Genomic DNA, 23,089 nt, shown 5'->3' on the forward strand with positions numbered 1-23,089 from the left:
TGGTCACTTAGACTTTGTATAACTTGTATCAAGCTTTTGCTTTGTTTTGTTTTGCTTTTTGGAGTTTTCATTGAGAAGTCAGGTGTTAAGTCTAATAGGTCTGCTTTTATATTTATTTGGGCTGTTTTCCTTCCAGTTTTTAATGTTCTCTGCTTTGTATGTGTAGTGATTGATCATTATGCACCAAGGGAATTTTCTTTTCTGGTCCAGTCTATTTGGTGTACCATTACAGACAATCTTTAGGTTAGAAAATTTTCTTCTATGATTTTGTTGAAAACATTTATTGAGCCCTTGTATTGGATTTCTTCTCCTTCCTCTATATCTATTATTCTGAGATTTGGTCTTTCAAAGTGTCCCAGATTTCCTGGATGTTTTGTGTCAGACGTTTTTTAGATTTAACATTTTCTTTGACAAATATGTCCATTTACTCTGTTGTATCATCAGTGTCTGAGATTCTCTCTGTCATATTCTGTTATTGAAACTTGCCTCTGTAGTTCCTGCTCGAATTCTCAATTTTTTTTTTTTTTTTTTTTTTTTTTTTTATTTCTAGAATTCCCTCAGTTTATGTTTTCTTTACTGATTCTATTTCTAATTTCAGGCCTTGAACAGAACTGTTTTACTTGTTCTCTTCCATTGTTTCATTGTGTTTTCCTGGGATTTCTTTAAAAGAGTCATTCATTTCCTCCCACTGCATGTGTTTTCCTGAATTTCTGTGACTTACTTTTTTTCCCTCTTTAAGCACCTCCATTATTTTCATACATGATGCTTGAAGGTCTTTTTGCTGTGCTTCAGCTATTCAGGGCCTGTTCTGGTAATGTTACTGGGTTTGAGTGGAGACCCATTTTCCTGGCTGTTATCAATTGTCTTTATATGCTGGCATCTAGGCATCTGGGATTGGGCTAGGTACTGATTTCTGGTTAGTCTTTGTTGAGTGGGTGTTTTGTTCCTTAGTTTCTGTTTCCTCTCTGGATTTTCGGAGAGTGTGAATGACTGTGTGTTGCTTGGGTAGTATATCTTTTCTGGAATTGGTAGTTGTATATGACGGTTTCTGTACCATCTGGTCCCACAGCTGCTATCTTTGAGTATTGAGAAAGTGTAGAGCTTATCTGAATGCCTGGCTGGAGTGGTGCATGAGGGTAGACTATCTTGCCTACCATCTTGGAACTGCCCTGAGCACTCTGTAATCCAAAACTGATTTTTGAGTGGTATTTATCAGCTTTGTGTCAGTATTACAGCCCAGATAGAATCGTCATTGTGGGGTTCCATCATCTTTTCTTGGAGACTTCAGAGATTGCTGTTAGGCAAGTTTATCACTTAAACATATTGTCATATAAGTCTTAGGAGGTAAAAGGATCATGAACCAGTACGCATATCTGAAATATCCAGGCTTAACTCCTAAGTCTCTTTAAACTCATGCTTGAAACCACCTACATGAAACCTAAAGTTAGAATTAGTACTTTATGACATCAAAAAATACTAAATAGAAAGTTTATATTTTGAGATAGTATTCATACCTTAAGAAAAAATTTAAAGAGTCAAAATAAATTTGAGGGGTGAGAGAAAAGCCATGTTTAGTTTTTAATTGAATCAGGACTACATAAAGACCACCTGTTAACATGACTATAGAGACCAGCAAAAGACTGGCAACAAAATGATGCAGATAGTTTTCCTGAGACTTAACCGTTATTTTGGTTTTTATGGGATCCTCTAGAGATGTCATCGGGCCCCCACTCCCAGGCAGCAGGAAGTAATTTTAAGAATAAAATACTTTCCCAATAGGTGGGATGGATTGTTTTTGTTTTGTTTTGTTTTTCAGGGTTATGGATATTTCTTATCAAGTAGGGGAGTTGGTTACAAGTTGTTAAGAGTAAGAGACTAAAGAAAAGAGATCCAGGGATTTTGTTTGCAAAGAAAAGGATACAAGATATATTATTAAATCTACTTTCAAACTGAAAAAGAAATTATCAGTTTTAAATAATTTGCACTGGTATGGATTCTTGTATATTGATACAAATTTAAGGTTACTTTTGTTATACTGTATATATGTTTCTACTTCTGTTTAAGATGCTTTTGTATATTGTTACAAATTTGAGGTCATTTTCCTTGTTACAGATCGGATTTAAGATTGTTTAAATTATTTTAGGAAGCTTTCGTCATTGAGCAATTATGTTTCTGAGAATTACAGATTATAGTTACCCATGCTTCTTATACCTTATGATGTTAGTCAGGCTCTATGTGTACTCAGAGATGTACCCAACATAGATATTTGATCTTCAAACACTTCAAAGACCTACAGAATATGTTTTAATAATTAATTTAATTAATTAATTTAATAAATTAAATGTTTTAATAATTTAGAACCTTGTTGATATGAGACACAATTGCTCCTGATAGCACTGAGTTATTCCCGAGAGTATGGTGGGTACCGATGACACTCAATTTGGAGTTCCTTCTTTTCTTGGCTACTGGCCTCTTAGGCAAATAACTGCTCTCATCTTGACTGCTGACTTTGGGCACACTGTCCTAACTGGGCTAGTAGGAGATAAACTTAAAGAGATTGCTGAACTTTACTAAGTCAGGGTAAGGCAGTCTTTCAATTTCCCTGCTTTTGTATTGGTCTGTCGGATACTCTACCCAAATTGGTTGCACTGATGTTACTGTGCGACCTTCGGTGACTATCCAGGTAGCCTGCTGTTTCTATCTTTGCTTGCACCTATAGGAAGTCACATGCTTGCGCTTCCTGCCTAGCCTGGTAATGTTATTTTCCTTCTCAGATGTTTGATGAAGTTGAAGACTAGACAGTCACAGCTAATATCGTCTTTATCTTAGATAGAAAATACTAGGAACAAGACTAAGACTTTTCAGATTAGGACAGCTATTGGAGTGATCTTTGTCATATGTCATTACCCTGAAATTGGACATGTAGAATGTGTCTATTGCTCAATGTTGCTCTTGCTGGTTGTGGGCCTTATTTTGTGTATGTTTTTACCTTTTCTTCTCCTGGAATATACTAGACATTTGTTATTATTGTATATAGTTTTTGTATCAGGCTTAAAACCCTCTTCTTTAGATAAAAAGGGAATTGTAGTGGCATCTTGTCTTGCTAGTGAACTTGTAGTAGTGGCCACACCCTTTGGGCATACTTTCTGGTTCAAAGGTGACCCATGTAAGGTAGAGTAGCTTCGGGCAAGCTCTCTATTGGGTCAATGAGAGCATCTGAACACTAGAGACTGCATCTTCTGGAACAGGAAGGGTGTGGGGTTACTTACTCTTATCTGTGTAAGTTCTTCCCCAGCAAAACACCTATTCATCATTTATCTTGTATCTGGTGACCTCATTTTAACCCCACCTTCGGGTAGGTATGTTCACTGAAGGTTCCAGGTAAAATGTGTTTCTGGATATTGGGAGCTGGCACTTAGGAATGGGAATACACTAGGTTTCTGACACGTTTCATAGGAGGGAGAGAGCAGAATGTCTCATCAGGATTTGATTATTTAGCTTCCTTGGAATGGGGAGAGACAGTGAAGAGAGTTACCCCCAAGAACTTCTGCCATAGATTTGGGAATGACCCTGGGAGGTTGGATTGGTTTCTCTGGTCTTCTCAGCTGGTGTGTTCCCACAGAATGCCTGCTGGTGTTTGTGGCTAGCGTAATGGGATGAGGTGGCAGAAGGAAGGTTGGGGGTAAAGATATTTGTGTTCTGCTAGGGTTGGGGTCAGAGAGAAAAGGAAAGCCACAGCAGGTGTTCTGCTACAGAGCTGGGGATGAGTCTGGGGGATGGGATGTGTAGGAGCAGAAGGAGAGGGGAAGATCTGTGGTCTGCTCACCTGCTTCCCTGGCAGGAATGGCACTTGGCTTAGCAGGGGGTGTCTGGTGGGGTTGAGCCCTGGGATAAAGCAACAAATAGAGAGTCAGGGGAAGATTTGTGGGATCTACTAGAGATGTGGTGGGGAGGGAGGCTGCTGCAGGTATTCTGCAGCAAAACAGGGGATTACTCTGCATGATTGGATCTGGAGGAACAGAGGGAGAGGTAAAAATGTGTTTTCATCTTACCTGGTTCCTTGGCAGGAGTCCTAAAATATCCATAACAAACTGCAATTCATATTGGTAGAGTATGTTTTTATTTAAAAGCCAAGAATCTAGATTTACCTGACTCAAGGGTTCCAAAAGATTTATAGAAATTTGTAGGATATTGGGTGGAAGCATGGAGCTATATCCTGTCACTGCCAGTAAGAAAATCAATTTCTGGAAGAATAGTATTGTTGAGGAAGAAATGTATTATTTGCTCACAGTTCAGCTTCTTGGCCCCAGCATGAGATGGGTACAGATAGGAATCAAGGTGTTTTAGATATAGGATGGGAGTAATGGAAATAAAGAGTATAATGGGAAGGAAAAATATTCACATCTTTTTGTAAATACATGGATATCATCCAAGAACTTAGAGGAAACTTCTATTTACTCCTTTCCTGGGTCTAGTAGCTCTTGTCATGGTGTCTGGTAGCTGTCATACCTCAAACAGTATGTGGACAGACCAGGCTAGTTTCAATCAAATTAGCCCTATATCATAGTTATAGGTAGGGAAATCATATTCCTCCTGTCCCCATATATTAAATATATTACACACACAAATATATGTATACTCATATATGTATATGCACACATACACACAGGGATTGTACCTATGTCCTTGTATGTAGTAGGCAAGTATTTTACTATTGAGCTCTGAATAAAAGTCAATTCTGAAATGATGAGCATATACATACATACATTTATTTGATCCAAAGGTTAAGAAGGCAACAAGGGTACAAATACAATATGAAGGCAAAGATTCAAGACCTTTTCATTACATTCAAATTACCCATTGCTGGTCCTCAAAAAATGCCCTTCAAGTTCCTGCAAAGTTGCACAGAAAAATGTTTTTTTTAACCCATATGAAAGAGGAGTTATCTACAACAAAGTTAGTGAGAAACTAACAAACTAACAATGCATTCACTAGCTGTCAGTGATCTTAAGTAAGTTTTTTGTTTTGTTTAGTTTTGTTTTTCAGTTTTCCAGATTGAACTCAGGACCCATGTATGCTAGTTCAGTGTTCTACACTGAACTGTGCCCTTATCTGTGCCTTTAATTAACTACGGATGATCAAATCTAAGGGTTTGTTTATGGTTTTCCCAAGTAACATCAACACAGAGAGAATCATGAGCAATTTGTGATTTTGCCCAGACAGCTTGTATGACATCTGAATTGAGTTTGTGGGCTTACTAAGGTTATCTTATGGGATGATGTTTTTAACACTAATTTTGACTTTTTAATAAAAACTGAACTTAGAAGGCAGAACCTCTAATTACTTTGCCATGCTTCAACATGCTTACTTGATCTTGGTCAATGGCAGGAAAGTTAACTGATTCTCAAAGTTGAAGACATAGAGGAGACCTCATTCCAATACCATTGGTTGGAGTAGACAGAATTCTGCCCTTATATCTAACAAGGAATGTTTTCCTCAATGTATTTGTTTGTTGCAAAAATGTTAAAGCTGAGTTTTCGTTTTGGAAAATAGGTTTAATTTTATTTGTAACTTAAATGAAAATGTGCTATTTGATAGCTTTTGTAGGTGTCATTTAAAAAGACAAAAAAGTAAAGTTAAAGAAACCCCCTACTTGCAATGAAGGACAGACTAACCTGGAAAGCTAACCCAGACCAATATCAGTTCCTTGGAATTTGCTAACTTCCCCTCACAAGGCCCTGAGATAACAAGATACCAAGAATTCACACTGCTCCTCCTTTCTTGTGAGTCAGCAGGTGGTGAATAGGGTCCTTAAGAAACAAAGAGATAACTGTACCTCCGGTTTGCCCAGACAAGATTAATTAGCACACCTTGAGGCCCTAAGGTCTCTTGACCCTAATAGGGAGACCATCCGGCCTCAAAGGGTCACATACTCAATGCACAGAGGGTCCCACCCCCCTCCCTAAGCTTGTGGGTTTGCCTTTAAAAACACCTGTGCCCTGGGGAGGGGGCTTCTCTCTAGCCTGCATGCTGGAGGAGCCCGTTTGCACAAACGTTTTCTGTTCATTAAAGCCTCTTGTGTCTTGCAGCAACTGGACTGGACATTGAGTTCTTGGGGTATCTACCGAACCTGGAAGACTCCTCATTCTGAGGGTCTTACAATTTGAAGTTAAGAGTGCAGGTGATGGATCAGATGATAGATGCCAAAAAAGATGATAATAGATGCCTGGAATAGAAGGAAGAAAAGCCAAATTCGGTATAGCGGTATTTCTTTAGTCATCTCATGGATCAAAGACAGACCAGCTGTTAGCCTGGAAGGAACAAATCTTTCCTTGTTCTTTATCTCTGTCAGATCTCAAAGCACAAAAGAGGTATGGGGAAAGAAAGTTGTGTCTGGCTTCCATAGAGGTGTATAAATCAAAATCATAGATAAATAAAGTAGCATGGATGACTTGGTTGGCTATTATTGAAAAGACTGGAAATTTTTATATATAGTAAAGAAAGAAAGCGAATTTGTGTTGTATATGTATAGTTCCTGTTCTAGAACCTTCCTCTCAGTCACACATGGGCTACTGGCTACTGTGATTCCAACAAAATATCTAGGTTCATGAAACTTTTTTTTTTTTTTTTTGCTTTGTCTTTTTCCTTACAGATTTGTACCTTGGGGAAGTGGGAGTCTACTATTTAGTGGAAATAGTGTGGAGGGGGAGGCTCATTCTCTTTTTCAGTACATAACCTCATTCTTGATTGTTGATAATCTGGAGCAACACATATGAAAAGACTATTTTCTATTAGTTGTTGCTATGGAAATACCTTTTTTTTTTTTTTTTTTTTTTTTTTTGCTTAATAGTAAGTTGCTCTCAAGCTTAACCAAGTCTCCAATTGTTTCTGTGTGTCAGGTGTTCAGAGAAGGACACAGAGGCATTGGCTTGTCTCTTTACAAAATTTTAGAACCTTTCAGAAACACTAAGGAGATAAAGTGATGATTCAAGCACTCCTGCATAGTTCTGAATTGTTGAGTGAAATAACCATTTGTGTCAATGGTAAGCAGTTTACTACTGAGCAATAGTACACTCTTTTCATCTTTGAGTGGGGCTTTATCTCATATGACATTGGAAGGTTAAGCTACCTTCACACATTTATCTAAATGTCACTGTTTTCTCTATTCATTTTTCTTTTTCCCTAGGATGCTGTCTTGAAAGCCTCATTTGGCTCCACTTAATTCTTGATAGTTTGAAGTCATGCTTTATTGTGTCCTTGACTGAAGAAGCAGTGATATGTATTTTTTGTTCAATGCTTTTTCTCATGGTTAGACAAGGTTTACTTTATAGGTTTATTTTGTGTGTGTGCCTGTGTGAGCTTGTGTTAACCACTTGTGTGCATAGGTCACTGGAAGCCAGAGGGTATGGTGTCCTCTGGAACTGGAGTTATAGGCACTTGTGAGCCCTGGTTCCTGATCTGAGTGCAGGGAAACAAACTCAGGTTTTCTGGAAGATTAGCAAATGCTCTTAACAGCTGAGCTATCTTTGAGCCCTGTAGGTTTATTTTTAATGAGCTTATTCATGGTTGTCAGTCTATCAAAATGAAAGTATGCTGCTTTTTATGGTTGAAGTAACCCTGTCTGAAGCACAAAATTCAAATTGCTCATGGTATACAAAGCTTTTCAGAATGTCTTTTCTTCAGTAGAAGGTTCTACCCTACAAATCACTTGTGCTATAGCCTGAAATGACATCCTAACATTCTTCAATGTTATGGCTTTTACCCAGGTATTTTTGGCTTGTTTTATTAGGTTCTGTTTTTCTGCAAGAGCATTCCTTTATACTAGCACATTTTTTTTCTCAACCATATCCTTACATCCCCAGACTTCCCACCTTCCTGTCCTATCTGTTGCTAAGTTTCTCCAACTAGGGTAATAGTGCAGACATTATGTCAAACGACTTTTATTGTATATTTTGTGACAGGCATCTTGTTCTGGTTGAGGATACCTTAAAAGGACAAGATAAAGTCTTCGCTGTGAATCGAATTGACATTTTAGTGGATGAGGCACACTGCCAACAAATCACATTGCCTTTTATTCTGAAGGAAGCAGGCGTTAAGTTGGCGAAGTACACATTATAGGAGTGAGGTACACTATACTTTCAAGAATTCTGGAACCTCTATGAAAATGTTTCAAATGCGGGTTTGCTAGCTGCCAGCCTTCTTTACCTGTTTCCAGCGCTTGCTTTGGCCTTCATGGCAAAACAGTGATTTCGGAATTAAAAACAAATCAGAATAGCGTATAAAAAATTTAAACCACTTGCACCTACTGCTCACCCCCAATCTACCCCTAAGAGATGATGCACATTTCAAACAGTTTTGGACAAACAGAACACCAACGCACTTCCCATTAGGGTGTTAGCATTAACTTCCCCTCTTGATTTTGGGGTAAATGCAATCTTTTAAGCATGGGCCACCTTCCTCATCTTGAGGAGCACAGGCAGGGGGAAAAAACACGTAAACATGAACCAGCACGGGGAATTTGCTTAAGGCCAGCGTCACAGGGAATACTGGAATTCCTCTTCCAGAACAGGCTTCACGACAGTCTCCACTAACACCGGGCCCACTTCCAGCTTGCAGCACCTCCAGAGCCTCAGGAACACATGCAGAGCACCGCCCCGCCCATTTCCGGGTTGCATGCGCTGCGGCCGTCGCAGGCGTAATGACGTGTGCATCCCCTGCAGACCCCGGAAGTGCAACTCGAACTTGGTTGGGGCGCGGATCCCGAGAGAGAAAGTGGTGGCGAGCGCTCGAGGGAGTTCGCCCTGAGAGCTGGAAGGCCACGCCTCCTCTCGCCTACCCCCTCAGCCGTGCAGCTGGGGGCAGAGCTCAGGTAGGACCGCGCTGGCACCCTCTGCGCCCGCCACCGCGCCCACACCCAGGAGGGGGTGGCCTGGCCGGGTCTTGGGCGGGCGGAAGGCTGACCCCCATTCCTGACTGTCAGAAGCCACGCATCGTCTCCAGGGTACATCTCTGACCTGTGCCCGAGACCTTGCAGAAGGGCTCCACCTGCCTTGTCCACGCTCCAGGCCGGAGGAACACGTGTGTCCTGGGGTGGCTTGCTTGCTATCTGAGCCCAGGAGGCTCTGGTTGTCACTAGAGACCTTAGATACAGCAAGGGACCCTCCACTTAATTGCAGTTGTCTGGTTGAAGTTGATTTTAGTTGTACGTTTTTAGCAAAAAGTGTTAACCGCTAAAGCTTTGGCATACGTTTATTGCAAACATTAAAGTGTAGTTATAAAATGCCCTCCAAGCTTGTGTCGTAGGATGTTTATAGTGTTCTTAAAGTTACTTACATTTGGAAGCAGCATCCTGTGCTTCTTGTTTTCCAAAGCGCCCATCTCTCGGGGCAAGTAACTTCTGTCTACCTCTGTGTGGGCTGCGTTTTAAAGACAAAAAACATTGTCTGTTTTCCCTAAATCCTTAGAAAAGTTGCCGAGGGAAAGTTCTGTGGTCTGGACCTGCTATTGCCTTGTTTTGTTTGTTTTTGAATAGGTGCAGTGTGGTGGGCTGTTAAAGTTCATGGTTTGGCTTTGTCTTAAGGCACTGTCAAAAGTGTTCTGCTTCTTCTTGTTGTTTATCAGTTCTTGAAAGGGACACATGCCGTGCTCATTCTGAAACTGAATCAGAGCATTCTCTAGGCTTGAGTTAGGGAGCTTTCTGTAAACCTTCCTAGTTTAAAACTAGGAGTCTGGTCCCTTTGACCAGTGAAGCTGACTGGAATGACTTTTTGTCTGCGGCATTACTTACAAATGGTAGAACAGTATCCTGGCCAAGAGAGAAATAGATTTATAAAGCTGTGAGCATCGATCTTTTCATTCATCTAGTGTATTGCCTAGCCACATTCAATAAATCAGGAAATGTCCCATGTTCAGAGAAGACAGTAGTGAACAAAATAGAAAGTCCTGTCTGTGTGCTCCCATTCTAGTGGGTGGAGAACAATCCATAAGCAAATGCATAACAAGTGAGGGTTGCAAGGAAAAATGAAGCAAGTAGAGGGGATGATGGGAGTGCTATGTTAGAGGAGGAGAAGTCTCTTTGCTAAAGAGGCAGTTGAGTAGAGATCTGAATTAAGTATGGGGCTGGACTCTGAGGCTGGGGAGGGGTATGTTTTATGTGAATGCCTAAGTGAGGTTGAAACACATTTTTTGTCACTTGGAATAGTAAAGATGTAGGGTTACCAGTCTGGAGACTGACTGTCTAGCAGTTTGTTAAGTTCATGAGAGATATGTTAAATGACCACCAACTTAGCTTGGTGGGGAGAATCCAGCTCAGTGCTCTTCATTAAGCTCTAACAAAATTGCCAATATTCAGTCAGTTGATGTAACATCTGTTGCCTTTGTTTTTGTTCGATTGAGTTTGCCCAATAGTGTCAATATTTACTGAATACTTCTCTGTATTACTAATTTTACTTTTCATTTACTTTATCACTGTAGTAAAAATGTACCTAACATAAAATATTTTAATAATTTCAAGGATTCACTTGAGTAACACAGCATATGTTCACAGTGTTGTGTAATCATTGCTGTTTGTCTTTAGTAATTTTTATCTTCCCTAGATGAAGCTCTGTACCTGTTAAACACTAACTCCTTAAAGTCAACTACCTTTATCCCCTAGCAACAATGGAGTTTCTTTCTGTGTCTATGGACACATCATATGAGTGTATGTATATAGCATTTATCCTTTTGTGACTGGCTCTTTTAGACTTAGAATAATGTCCCCAAGTTTCAACTCTGTTAGTCCACATATGAGAACGTCCTTCCTTTAAAAGCTGACTATAATAATCACTGTATAAATGTTTTACTTTTCACCTATTTGTTTATTTGTGGACACTTGGTTGCTTTTACTTTTTGACTACTGTAAATGATGCTGCTGTGTGCACAAACATGTATTTGTCTTACTTTCATTTCTTCTGGTTATATATTCACAAGTGAAACTGTTTGATTACATTCGTGGTAATTTGGAATACTTTGCATCTTGAATGTTCATATCTTAAGGTTTGGTCCCCAGAGAAGTGCTTTGAGGAAAAAGTAGGTCCTGGTTGGAGGTTTTAGACCATCGAGGGCATGACCTTGAAGAGGATAGTGTAACCTTATTCTCTTCCTCCTCCCTATGCTTCTGCTTCTTGGCTAATAAATTTGCTCTGCCTTGGGTTCCTTTCTGCTCCCACTGTAATGTGCTCCCTTCACAGCTACAAAAGCAACAGGGCCAACAGCAGATGTACTGAAACCTCTAAAATTGAGAGCCAAAGTAAACCTTTTGTCTTTATATGTTGATTACCTTAGTATTTGTTATAGTGACAGAAAGCTGACCACCATCTAATTCTGTGTCTGAGGTTTTAAGGAATTGCCATATTGTATACCACAATGACTTCCTGGTTTTTCTTTCACAGGGTTCTAATTTTCCCACAGTGTTGTGAATATTTCTGTACATCTTCACCAAACCTGTTAAAACAGCAATTTCCATACTCATAGCATGTGGTTTTGATTCACAGTCCTATAATAACTGGTGATGTTATACATTTTTTTTCCCTGTGCTTTTTGTCCATGTGTCTTCTTTGGAGTTTTTGGAATAGTTTTTGCAGTACAGGCTGGCTTCAAACTCATGATTCTTCTGCCACAGCCTCACACATACTGAAATTATCACAGGTGTGGTAACCATTTCCAGTTTTGGATGGAAGGTTTGGTACTAGGGACTGAACCAGTGTCTTACACATTCTAGACAAATGCTATAGCACTGAGTTATGTCTCAAGCTTGTTGATTTAAGATCTGATTCTAATTAAAGTTTTTGAGATTTAATTGTGATATTTTAAAGATATTTAAGATGGCAAACATCATATGCTTTCTTGCTTTTTAACCCCAAAGTTCTGTAATAGTAAAAACCCTCAAATGACTGTAGGCTACAGTCATCCCATACTTAGAAATTAAACAGAAACAGAAGCAAAACTGTAAGGTCACTTTTGTACAGTGAACAGACCTTTCAGCATCACGTTATGATGAAAGCAACTCAGAGAAAGCAAAGATCTCCCTGCTTCACTTTGTTGTTTTATTCTTTAATTGAAAGGAAAAAGGTATATTGATTGTCTGGTTGTACCTGTGAAGTATACCTCCTTTGCTTGCTAGCTGAGAAGAGAAGGAAACAGAAGGCAAAATGATGAAGAGCAAAGACATGTTGGGTAGCAATAAAGAAAGGACAGTGACAAAGGGGATCAGTGATAATAGACAGGGAGCCTCTCTGCCAGCCCAGAGAGAACCCAGCAACCAAGTAATGAGAATAATATAATTCACAGACTGGAATGGGATGGAGAAAAGGGTGAGAGAGTGCAGATCCCCAGTCACTTCTCAGCATGTGGCTCTGAAGCAAAACTCTCAGTAATCCAAGGAGATCTGCTCTGTATCAAGGAATATGTTTCAGTTTGTGTAGTTCAGTAGCCATTGTTTGGAAGGTACGTGCCGTGAGATATCCACCCAGCCCACACCTGTTGCACTGACCACACTCATTGGGGCATGGGGACAGGTGCTGATGTGACTTGTGGAGGCTAGGTCTGGGGTCCAGGACCCCAGCTGGCTCCCTTACTTCCTGGTCGTGTTGGGGAGAGCATCTGGGGGCATCCTTGGAGCAGGAACCCACAGCAGTCATCTGTTTCTGGTGTAAGTGATTTCTACCTGAGTAAACATCACTCAGCTTATATTGTGTCCCAGAATCTTATTTCCCACAAAATAGGTATGAGCTATGTGTAGTCCTGCAGAGTAAACTAAGTTCTTGAGAATATGTACTGCATGATTTCTGTTCCTATGACAGAGATTTAGTTGAGTATAGCCCCCCTCCCCACCCCAAGGCTCAAATTATATAACTCTGGCTGATCTCAATCTCAGAAAGACCCATATGCCTCTGCCTCCTAAAAGCTGGGATTAAAGGTGTGAACCACCATGTTGTCTATTTTTAAAATATTCTTATGTGTAATGTTTAAAATCGAAATAAGTATCTTGCTGAAGAATGCCTGCATGTCCACTAGGTTACGGTAACTTTTTTTTTTTTTTGAAAATCATTTATTAAATACTTTGGGGATAGTATATATATCCACTCTTTTGGTTATAATGAACAAATATGCCATAAATTTTCATCATTCTTTGGCTTACTGAAATATAATAATTTGGCTCATATGAGGTGACAGATGACTGGCTTGCTCAAGGCTTTTTGGTTAAGTTACAAACAAGTTAGAGACGGCAGCACTGCATTGCTTCCTCTATGTTATTGTCCTTCCCCCCCCCACCCCCTTTTTGGAAGCAGTTTGGTTTGCAATGTAAGCAGTAATTTTTATTTCAGAGAAAATATTACTGTCAGGACAGATCATCAGAGCAACAGCATTTATTGTATGTACATTTCTTCATAGATTTTCTATTTGGTTTAAACATAGTGTTGGGTTATCATACACTTAGTCTTGATTTGTTCAAAGGTCATGGGTGATAATAAGACTTGGATTGGGAATTGGGGTCTTGCAAACCTCTTTAATAGCTTGTTAGAACAATGGTTACAACCAGGACACAGCAGTGTAGTTATAGACCATTGTGGGGGGTTGGCTGCGTTCTTAGGCTCAGACTGGGAATCTTCATCCTATATGATATGTCTGGAATGTCTGAATGTTTTCACGGCATAGGAAGATACAGTATGAGGTATAAGTGAAGGGACTTAGAGGACATGCATAGGTATGTAGGTAGGACATGCATAGGTATGTAGGTAAGACCTAAGACCAGGAAATAATACTACCTTTTAAAAATTTATTCTTTTATGCCAACTAGTTTGAGGAAGTATTGATTACATATGCCAGTAAAACAGTCATTGTTCAACTTTTTGTAGGCTAGTTTTGGAAAATACTCCTGACTTTATTCTGCTTTGTGTGAAATTATTACTCTGATGGGTCATTAGAGTTTTATTTTTATCACACATGTGTTTATCCTAAATGCTGCTCAGCTACATAGGAGAATACTAGACTATGATGGTCTACAATACTTCACAGAGCTGCATATGGTGGCGGTGCCTGTGGGCCCAGCTACTCAGGATGAAGCAATTTAGAGAAAAAAGGGAAGGGGATGCAGCTCACTATCTGTGAAGCACTGGCCTTAGTCACTTTTACCCTAACAAACAACAGTGTATGTAAGATAGAGTTTGAAAGTCGAGGAACCTTAGGATATGTTTCTATCTAATTTAAGTAAAAATCTATGATTTTGATCTGAAAATAAGAAGTCCATATTACAGGAGACTTTCGTTCTGTATGACAGTCATGGGACAGGTTACATTTTCCTGGTTATGAGCCCTCTCTCCCTGTTGGTTTGCTCCTGCTGTTGAGACTGGTTGTTCATCAACACAGGCTCTCACTACATGCATTCACTGCTGACTCCCCATGCCTGTAGGCATCCGACAGTTTGATTCCCATCCCATAGAAATGTCAATGTGACTACTGCTTGCTTTCTGTTTCTGTGGTTATATCACACATTTTCTTGTTTCTTCCCACATACTTCCAGTGTTTGTAGTTTGACACTGTGTGTAGACTGTTCTGAGCTGTGAGAGCTTATTGTCGAGATTAGATTCTTTGGTGTCTCCATTTTCTTTTGTCAGGGTTATGGTCTTTCCTATACATTGAATTCTGTTCTGAATTCTAGGTTTTGTTCTAGGACCAACAAAATTGATTTTACTGGTGGTGGTGACAATTTTATGTGCTTCAGGAATACTATAAGAACTGCTAAGACACTGGATAATTCTGTTTTATCATTGAAAATAGACTGTTTAAAACAAACTTATTTTGAATATTTTTCTTAACAAGAAACTTGTATAATTATTTTTATCAAAACAAGCATATGTGTTTGTGTTTTTAACAGTTTTAATTAAAAATGTAAGGTCTCTCACTCCTGTTTTCATTCTGTTTCTCCTTTCTTAAAATGAATAAAGATTTTCAGCTAGGTCAACTCATTACTGAAAAATACCAAATTATATACTAATTTTTTATTGTTTGTTTTGAAAACCAAAGGATGTTAAAGACACCATTCCTGTTTTAGCAAATCTAAAGGAGGCTCCTTCCTTGCATGGAACATAAATTACTGTTGAATTGGAAAATCACTAGGCAATTCAGTGCTGATGAGAACTAATGAATCTGGAAGCCTAAGTGACATTCACTAGTTCATTAAGGATTTAAATATATGTTGCCTATTGCTGTGTAATAAATTATCCCCAAATTTAGCAGCTTGAAGCAGAAGCCTGTATCATCTCACACAGCTTTGCAGTGTCAGAGACTTAGGAACCTTTTGGCTGGGAAGCTCTGAATTGGGATCGCTGAGAGATTAAGATGTCAGCCGGGGCTGCTTTTGTGTATAATTTAGGTCTGTAGGATCTACTCCAAGCTCACTTGTTATGAACAGGTTTTTCCACTGGCCTGGTCCCACAGCCACACCAGCCCCAAATAACATACAGAGACGCTGTATTAGATATAATGCTGTTGGCCTATTACTAGCATTTCTTATTGGCTAGCTCTGTCTTAAATATTAACCCATTCCTATTAATATAAATGTTTCCATGTGGTCTTGGCTTACCAGAGAGAGGGTCCAGAAGCTCTGCTCTCTTCGTCCTACATTTTGAATCTCCTCCCTACTACTTCCTTTCTCCTCCTCATCTCCTGTCCCGCCGATCTTGCTTTACTATTGGCCAACAATGCCTTATTCATTAACCAATATAAGAAACATATTTATAGAATGGCACCTCCAACATCTCCTCTTTTGTGTCTAAAATTAAAAAGAAAGGTTTTCACCTCAATATAGCAAAATATATAACAAAACAGTTATCAAACAAGAACCACAGTTAACAATGTACAGTCCATTAACATTTAGCAAGATTTAAAGAAAACATTTTATCATTTATCTTATCTTTGTGAGTCTGAAGTCCTATATGTATCTTTAATCCTAAGGAAAACTATAACCGTAACTGTCTTCAACTCCAACAAAGGCCACAGAAGGATAATATATAAACTCTAGAAATGACAGAAATATCTTGCTACCTGATCAGTCACCTGAAGTTCTGTAATGTTCCATCTTCAACCTATAGGCCATAGTGTGTCTGGCAGACTCCTCAGCAAAGCAGGAAACTTTAAACTGTCCACCTGTATTGGCAGTTTGTCAGTCACTTTTCTCTTTATCCTGTAGACTGTCTGGCAGACTCTTTCATGAAGCAGGAACCCTGTAGTAATGTCCATCTTGCATCAGCAGTCACTTTCCTGTGGGTTCTGAATGTCAGGTTTATACAATATTAAGTCAAATAGTCCAGACAAGAGCAGTACATTGCCTAAATGGCTAGTCTTGCCATGTTGGAAGTAAACTCCATAACGAGTTGTCTTTGATGTCCATCTTCTTTTCTGGTGCAGGTGGTGTTGCCAGGAGCAGTTGTGCCTCACTGTCAAGAAAGACCCTAAACCATTTGAAAGGTTTGAAGAATGCCTATTTATCTCAAATACATCTCTGTATATCTAGAAATCTTAACTAACTTAACTATAAGTTTTGACTATTATAGATAAAACCTAACTAACATTTTGACTATTATAGGTAACTATCTAAAGTCTGTATTAAATTATACATTACATTTCTAAATGAGTTATAGAAACACAATATCTAAACAAGAGGAGAAATAAACATATCACAAAATTGACCTTAAATTGTATCAATAAATGAAAATCCATTTCAAAGCAAAGTACTTATTTCTATACCATAATCCCCTTTTTTACTTTTAAAGAGATTGGCTGTGATCTTTAACTATTTATAACCAACTCCATGTAAATAAAAACATTTATAAACAATATTTGGGAATTTGAGCATTGTTCTTTCCAAACTGCTTCCTGCTGGTAGGGGGCACTGTCATGGGAAGCCTAAGAAGACATAGAAATCCTGGCTTTTGTGGTCTATAAGGCTGCCTGTCCCAGAGACAATGCTTCAGGGGGTCTTGCTTGATCAAACCATGTTAGTCTAGAAGGAATCCATAGCTTTTTATTTTCTGTGCAAACAAAAATAGAAATCCTTTTCCCCGGTAACCTGTCCTTAGACTTAAATTTTGAAGTCAAAGCATTTTTAAAATATATAAATTTGGATTAATTTAGCAGCATTGATAATCGAGTGTATTGTAGCAATTACTTCTTCCTTAGCAATTGAGCAATTTAAAGACAACGCCATAGCATACAATATCCAGACTCTATGTTTTCCATCTTTACGTGGCTTTTTTTATTATTCTATTTCTTATACTTCTATTTTTTATTTATTGAGAGAGGATTCCTCTGTGTAACTTTGGCTGCCCTGGAATTTACTCTGTACACCAGGTTCATTTTAAAATTACAGAGATCTGCTTGTCTCTGTCTCCCAAGTGCTGGAATTAAAGGCGTGTGCCACCACACCCAGCTATTTTTTTTTTTTTAAATTAAACCAGCTGCTTGCTTATAAATACCATTGAATTATTAGCAGTGCTTTTTTTTTTTTTTTTAAAGCTGTGCGGTTTTTTGATGTTTTGCTGAGTCCCTTAAAGGAGCCACACAAATCTCTGCTTGTCTCTAGCAAAACAGTCCAACTGAGAAAAATGCTGCTACCAAGAAGCCTTATGTGTTTCTGTTTTTTTGTTTCTAAAACCCTTTTTAAAGCTTTTGTTAGGTTTTAAGTGTAAGTTCTTAGTAGCCACATTGAAGGTGACATTTTGTTACGAGCAGGTTTTTTGACAGGCCTCGACCCACAGCCGCGCCAGTCCCAAATAATACACAGAGACACTGTATTAGATATAAAGCTGTTGGCCTGTTACTAGCATTTCTTATTGGCTAGCTCTGTCTTAAATATTAACCCATTTCTGTTAATCTAAATGTTTCCACGTAGTCTTGGCTTACCAGAGAGAGGGTCCAGAAGCTCTGCTCTCTTTGTCCTACATTTTGAATCTCCTCCCTACTACTTCCTCTCTCTTCCTTGCCTCCTAGTCCCGCCTATCTTGCTTTTTTATTGGCCAACAATGCTTTATCCATTAACCAATACAAGAAACATATTTACAGAATGACATCTACCATCATCCACTCATGTGGCTGTTGGCTGGAAGCCTCACTTAATGTGTAGTTCTTGATAGGGCTGGTCATAATGTGGCTTTCCTAAACCTAATCAGCTGAAAAAGAGAAGAGGGGAAGAGGGAGAGAGGAAGAGGGGGAAGGAAGGGGGGAGAGCAAGCAAAGGGTGGATATAGGGTGGGAATTCACAAATGAACACCATGAGTTTTTGTACTATCAATCAAAGATATTATACCATTACTCTGCATTGGTTACACAAGCCAACTCTTACATGGTGTTGGAGATTACGACTCTCAGGGGTTAAGTGTCATCAGGGGATATTTGGGAGGGTACCAGAGCCCCTGATGGTTCATGTCCTTCCCATATACAGAGAATACCCACCACTTCTCGGGTCCCCCATTTGTCTCATTTGATTGTTATGGCATCTCAAAGCCCAGAGTCTCCTTATGAAATGTCAAATCCAGGTGTGGATGAGGCCAGTTGGGATTAGTTCCTTAGGCACAACTTTTGGATTATAAGTCTTTTTCACTTGATCTCCTGTACCTCTGACAGCCAACATACAATGGAGGGGGCGGATAGAATAACAGCTTGTTTTTTTTCTTGGGTCTTCAAACAATTTTTTAAGTCACATTTATTTTTGTTTGTTCCTACGTGTGTTTTGTGTGTGTGTGTGTGTGTTTGTGTGTGTGTGTGTGTGTGTATGTGTGCACTTTCCACGCTGTGTGGATGTCAGTGTGGGAATCTTTTCTCCTTTCACTATGTGGGTACCAAGAAGTGAACTCAGGTAATAGGTATGGTGGTGGTCAATTGTTCCATCTCAGCAGTCTTGCAAGCCCATGTGTTTGGGTATTGACTTGTAAAGGTTACTAAGTGGCGACAAGCACAGGCCAACACATTATAAGAAATGTTGCCCATTATTTCTCTAAGAAATGAGAGGCATGGTTCCCCATGCGTGGTTAAAAGAGAAACATCAGGTTTTGGTCTCCATCCAGATGCAGGAGTGAGGAAGGGTTGAGAATCACATCAGTTATTGGGTAGCCTCTGGCAAGGCAAGGAAGAAGAGGCTAAACTGCCACGGAGTGTTAAGTTGTAATAATTCTGGTGTCTTGGACTTAGGGCTGGTCTCTAGCTGGCAGTATCTTTGTCCTGAGATGATCTAGGGCCAGAGAAACTTCGACTTGATATGTGTGAGTTAGAGTGGGAATAACTGAGGCATAAACTGAGGGTTGTTGGGATTGTAAATGAAAGGTGTGATCATCGGCAAGTAGAAATTAACTGGCCTGGGGAGGAAGTCTCCCTCAGAGTCAGTAACATCCCGTTCTCAAAACACCACAAGTATAGAAAAGAATAAGATATTGCTGTTAATGTAATTGACTCTGTGATGAATGGATGGCAGATTAAAAAAAAAAATACACCTAACAAATGCAGAACACTATGCAAGCATGATTGTTCAGATGGAGGAGAAAGGGGAGTACAAAGGTATTGCTGGTCCCCAGAAATTCTGAAACTGGTGGATCCATAGGAATGCTCTTCAACTTAGGGCTGGGATGTGACTTGAAAAACACTGTGAATAACTTACAACTAACTTACAAAACAACAGAAATGTACTACTCACAGAAGTGAACAATAATATGTTTAGTACAACTTACTATCATAATTTTATATACTACAGTGTACTGCAGTGTACAAGTGGTTTTATCTATCAGCGTGCCTGACTGGAGTTGTACATTACTAAAAATTCATTCCAAACCCTGTGAGTAATTTCTATGATTTCTCAGTTTTAAGTGTGTGTGTGTGTGTGTGTGTGCGCGCACACACATGTGTGTGTAAGTAAGAGACTAGGCAATTTATGTGAGTAGTTTCTTAGTTGACTTCCTGTTAGTATTGGGATGGGGGCTGGTCCTAAGTTCTTTTAATTGTTACATTTTCTTTTTTAAGTATCGAATATCTTGTGAATTCAGTTAAGATAAGTTGTGTTGTGGAATATTATTACATTACTATGTAAATGTGTTTTTTACATTTTGCTACTTTTGTAAATGATGCAAAGATGTGTTAAAATAATTTGATTAAATAAAATGAACCTGGGGTCAGGAGGTTGAGTTAGCAACTAGCTGATGGCAAGTGGTAGGAGGGTTCTTGAGTGTGTGCTGGGTAGAAGGACAGCCCCTTTTCTCTGGAGATGCAAGCTAGGAGAGAAAGGTTATATATTTGCTACTAAGCCTCTCTGAGCTAGGAGGATTTCACCTCAACCTTTGAATCCTGAGTTCTATGGATGGAGATTTATATAATTTCCTTTAATGGCCTTAATAAAGCTGGTGCCTAACTGCTGCTGGTAGCTTCAGAGTTGCAATTGCCAGTTGGAACATCAGTTGCTTAAGATACAGCCAGTGCACTGAGTGACAAACAACAAAGTTGTTTAGATAGAAGCTACATGCAAGCAGTTTATTTAAATAAGCCTAAGGGTCCTAGTAGTTGTGTTTGTGTGTGTATTTGTGGTACATGCTTGTGTTTCTTCTATGTGGGTGCATGTCTGTGTGCAGGTGTGTGTGCATGTAGAGATTAAAATCAGAAGATTGGGTTTAATGAACCCAGAGTTCACTGATGCAGCTAGTTTAGCCTTGTTCCAACGATCCCCTGCCTCTGCCATGGAATTACAGGCAGAAGGCCAGACTGACTAGAATTTTCATGACTGCTTGGGATCCAAGCTCCAGTCCTTTTGTGTGCATGGCAAGTGCTTTGCCCTCTGAGCCATCTTTGTAACTCTTAGGCCTTGTTTTGAAGGGGATGAATCCCATTCCTGATTGCTGCACACATAGTCTATCTAAAGCAGCTTAACGCACAAGATACTTGATCCTAGTCACTTCTTAATGTCAACACATCTGGGATTATATTCTAAGTAATAAATTTGAAAGACTTACTTAAAGGCCTCTCATCTGACTAGTATTATGAGATACTACCTTGTTGTTGCTACACATTTTTATTTAGTTTAAAAATATGTATGTATATATGTATGCATGTACATGCATGAGTGAATGTGGATGCATGTTTGCCTTGGCATGTGAAGGAGGTTAGAAGGCAACTTTCAGAAACTTAGAAATTGGTTCTTGCTTTCCATGTTTTGTTTTGCTTTTTTAATTTTTTTGAGACAGGGTTTCTCTATGTAACTTTGTAGACAAGGCTGGCCTGGAACTCACAGAGATGCACCTGCCTCTGCCTCCCAGGCACTGAGATTAAAGGTGTGTGCAACCATTGCCCAGCTACTGCAGTTTCTCTTGTACTGCATACTCCAGGCTAGCTGGTCTTGTTTCTGGCCAGTTTTCTTGTCTTGATCTCCCAGCTCATGATAAGGAGTGGCAGATGGAGGCTAGCATATTCAACTTTTAAGGCTAGTTTTAGGGATAACCACTGAGCCATGTTTCTGGCCCCCAATGCTTTAGAGTTACACCTTCAGCTTCATCTTTGGTTCATTGCTATTGGTCATGTCTAAGATTTGATCCCCTCAAAAGACAGCAACTTTAACTCAATTTCTTTTATGGAGAGAACTTTTAGTACGTTTTATTTTCTAAGTACTTTCAGGTCCACAGCAAATTTAAGTGGAAAAATACAGAGAGCTCTCATTTTCTAGGCTCTTGGTGCTTGCACACTGTCCCCTTTGCCAACATTCTTTGCCTCCCCTCCTAGGCATAAAATCCCCTACTAAGAAAGCTACCTTCACCAAGTGATACATTGGTTACAATCAGTGTACCTGCACTGTCAAATCATCACCATGTCTATAGTTTACACTGGTATACACTCTCATGTTCTGTTTTCTGAGGTTTTAAAAATAATTGAGATTATGATTACATTTTTCCCATCCCTGTCCTCCTTCCAAACCCTCCCATGTACCCATCCTTTCTCTTCTTCAAATCCATGGCCTCCTTTTTTGCTAAGTTTTACCTGATGTATGTATGCATTTGTATAGATGTGTATATTTCTATATAACTTGTTGAATCCATTTAGTGTACATATGGTTTTAGGGCTGAGTGTTTAGCAGTGGACAACAAATTGGTATTCACTTCTTTGGGGATGATCACTTTCCTTTTTCCAACTTTCCTCAGTTACCTATAGAGTTGAGGCCTCATAACCCCTGCAACACGCCCCGCCCCCTCCACCCTGAACTCACTTTGTCTTGTTCATCAATATCTTCTTTGTTTAGCTCAATATTGGACAGTAGTATTGGTGAGAATTGATGGAGTATCTTCTGATATTATTATGAGACACCATCTCATAATGGCTCTTAAATCTTTCCATACACTCGTTCACAGTGTCTCTTCAGCCTTTGGTGCTGAGGAGTATCTGTATGTATCTATTGGTACCAGGCTCTACAATACTGCATTTTGATTGGCTGTGGTTTCCATCTGTTGCAAAGAGATGTTTCCTTGATGATGGATGAAGAGTATACTTATCCACTTTCTGTGGATATAAGGACAGATGTTTATAGAATGTTAGGGATTATGGTCACTTAGTAAATTAGTGGTTGCTGATTCTTCCTTAGTAACAATGACTCCATTAGCACCAGGTAGTTACCTAGGTTTCTTAGGTATCCCTCTTATTGAGAGGGCCTTAAGTTCAGTTAAAGAATGTACTATGAATTCTCTTTGGTCTCAATAATAAAAACTCAGAGTCATCTATCAGGGGTGAGAGTTGAAGGATCAGAGAAGCAGAGCTGCAAGTTACTAGAGTTCTTACCTTTACCAGTGCTCAGACTAAAGGGCCAATCTGTCCTCAGACTGCCACCTCACACTGCATCCTCATACTGACTGCTCCTCAGACTGCATCCATCTCTAGGAATATTCAGGCCGCCTTCTATATGAAACCTCAGACTGTTCTGGACTCCTGTCTACTCCTGCTTTATATTTCTCTGCGCAGCCATATCATTCCAGTCTCCTCCTCCTTAGTGCTGGGGTTAAAGTCATGTCACTCCACAAGTACTGGGATCATC

At 39.4% G+C, this 23,089-nt stretch overlaps 1 protein-coding gene across 1 annotated transcript in view; it reads left to right on the forward strand.

The window, feature by feature from the left end:
- Positions 1–8,761: 8,761 nt before the first annotated feature.
- Positions 8,762–23,089, forward strand: part of Fam172a (family with sequence similarity 172 member A) — a 377,012-nt gene continuing 362,684 nt past the window's right edge. Inside the window, exon 1 of the mRNA XM_051182789.1 lies at positions 8,762–8,869. The gene's annotated coding sequence lies outside the window, so the exon portion shown is untranslated. The remainder of the gene's footprint in view (positions 8,870–23,089) is intronic.

This window comes from Phodopus roborovskii, unplaced genomic scaffold, assembly GCF_943737965.1.
Source record: "Phodopus roborovskii unplaced genomic scaffold, PHOROB, whole genome shotgun sequence".
NCBI classification, from domain to species: Eukaryota; Metazoa; Chordata; class Mammalia; order Rodentia; family Cricetidae; genus Phodopus; species Phodopus roborovskii.